The sequence below is a fragment of the Humulus lupulus genome, chromosome 2, assembly GCF_963169125.1.
Source record: "Humulus lupulus chromosome 2, drHumLupu1.1, whole genome shotgun sequence".
Classification (NCBI taxonomy): Eukaryota; Viridiplantae; Streptophyta; class Magnoliopsida; order Rosales; family Cannabaceae; genus Humulus; species Humulus lupulus.
In genome coordinates this window covers 74,734,019-74,736,739 of record NC_084794.1, presented here as the reverse complement: position 1 = coordinate 74,736,739, position 2,721 = coordinate 74,734,019, and positions in this window count along the sequence as shown.

The following is a 2,721-nucleotide window of genomic DNA, read 5'->3' as shown; positions in this document are numbered from 1 at the left end:
TGAGGAGACCCCGGGGGCTTCCCCCAGCTCGCGAGATGAGGCCTATCCCCGAGGAGGAGGCCGCGGGGGAAGGAGAGGATGAGGACAAGGAGGATGAGGCCCCTCGTAAGGACGAAGAGGAAGCGGGCGCCGTAGGTCGCCCAAGGAACGGACGAGGAAAGGATCCGGTTCGGAGCAACCGCAGGTCCCTTTGGGCAAGGTAATCCTTACATGTTCAGGGGCTTAGATAGGGCCATCACCGACCCTCGGTTAGCTAGGTTTAATCCCAACCAGCCTGTCCAACGCCATCGAAATGACCCAGACCTCGACGTAACCCTACTCCAGTGTGTCGACCGGCTCGTGCTGGATTACAAGAGTAGTCGCCCTAGGGGTAATGTAGTCGTAGACAACACCTTAGCCTTTAGGTCGGCCTTCTTTGAGGAGTATGGGACTAATCTCCGGTCGTGGTCCTCTCTTCGGGAGGGTACTGTAGCTCCGGGTCTTAGGCAATATGTAGAAGAGTCTAGTCCCGAACTAGATTCGGACCCAGAACCTGTTCCAGCTCGCGAAGTCATTGTCTTAGATTCCCCCGCAGAAGCTCCAGGGCCGATGGTCGTGACCATAGATTCCTCTTCTAGCTTGGGGGGTAGGATCCCTTTCAATATATATATATACTTGAGTTCCGCTTTTTCCCTCTTATTTTTGTTGTTCTTGTATAAATTCTTACTTGTATACTAATGTTGTCTTTGCTTTGCCAGAGGAGATGTCTCAGCCCGGGAACAAAGACCTGCGAGCTATGTTCACTGGAGGGAACTCTTCTGCTGGGGCCTCAGGGCCCAAAATGAAGAAGCTCCGGGTGGCGAAGAAATCCACTGGGACACCATCCAAGTCCCCTGTCAAGGGGAAGACCAGACCCCAGCAGCCCAGGCCAAGGTACCTCCACCTCCTGCAGCAGTGGAGAAGATGCCCCTGCCCCCTCCACGAGCTCCCGCCTTTGTTCGGGATATGGAGGCGGAGCCCGGGATTTTGGCAACCGTAGTCCCCGAGGTATGCATTTCGATGGATCCCCAGGCCTTGGAGAAAATTCCTGACGTCTTTCGAGGGACGGTGTACGAGATGACAACCTACACCGTCGACCACTATTACACCGCCACCGAAAGAGACCTATGGGCAATCGAAACAAGGAGCCTGGAGAGCGTGATGTAGTCTTCACTGGGAATGGCTCTAATGGTAAGCTGCCTTTACATTTTGTACTCTTTGGTTATCATGGATCGCACGTTCTCTCTTTCTTTTTTTCTAAGGCAGTTGCCTCATTGTTTTGTAGGGTGCCTTGGCTCTTCACCGGAGCATATCCAGGTCCAAAGCTCGGCTCGAGGACATGAGGGGCGAGCATCAGGCTATTTTGGCTGCCCAGAAGACTACCTTGGCCGCCCTAAAGACTGCCCAAAAGTAGGAACAGGAGGCCAAGGATGCCTTGGCGGCCGCGCGGGCTGAGCTGGACACGTCCCGCCCTAAGCTGGAAAAGGCCGAGGCTAACAAGGCCGCCCTAGCCGCTGTAACGGCCGAACTTGAGGAGGCCAGGGTTGCGTGGACCACACTAGACTCTGCAAAAACCAAGGCCGAGGAGGCTAAGGCCGCCTTGGAATAGGAGAAGGTGACTTCCAGCTCCGCCATGGAGGACATGCTATACCACTGCTGGGTCTTCAACCTGGACGGCGACTTCTCCTTCCTAGGAACAGATGTCTGGGAGCCCCTCCGGGAGGGGTTTAAAGCTTGTCTTCAGAAAGAGGCGCCCTCTGAGACCGGGGAGACCTCCACAGCGGCCGAGCAGGAGGGCGAGACGGCGACCTCAACGGAGCAGCTCGGTGGAGCCTAGGGCCTTTTTTCTTTTTCGAACACATATTTTTTTTTTTAACTTTTGTATGAGGTTTTTTCACCTCGAGACAATTGGCTTTATCAATTTTTGCTTTTAACTGGTTTATATCCTTTTGCCTCTATGCACTTCGGTAATATTCTTAGTTTGTTTTTCTTTTTGTTGGTGCTATGATTGATACTCTTATATTTTTCTAGGAAAAACATATTAACTAATCTTGATCCGACTCCTAAGATAAGTCCTGGTTGCTCCCCGGACATTGTCTTGAAAACTTAGTTCGCGTTAATTCTTAATATAATATCTCGTGCTCTTTAAGGAAAAACAATGATCAATCAACTTGAATTAACTTCTAAGTTTTAGGACCTGGTTATGTCCAAGACGTTAGTTTGAAAACTTAGTTCGTGTTAATTCTTGACTAATATCTTGTGCTTTTTAAGAAAAACACCAATTAATCAATTTGAATCAACTTCTAAGTTTTGAGCCGACCTGGTTATATCCAGGATAGGACTTAGTTCGCGTTAATCCTTTATCAATATCTTGTGTTTTTTTTTTAAAACATCGATCAATCGATTTGAATCAACTTCTAAGCCCTTAAGGCAACATGGTTATGTCCAGGCACCATATGCCCCCCAAGTAACTAGGAAAGGGTCTTTTGTGGTTACTTGAGATTACATCCACAAATATACACAATAATAAACAAAGATTTAATTCTCATAGCTTAAAAAAAACAAGGTGGCCTTTAAGCCTTACAAGGGTGCTATTGATAATATTTCTTCAAATGGATGGCGTTCCAAGTTCGTGGGACTGCTTCTCCATTGAGCCGATCTAATTTGTAAGTTCTTTCCTTTATGACCTCGGTGATTTGATAT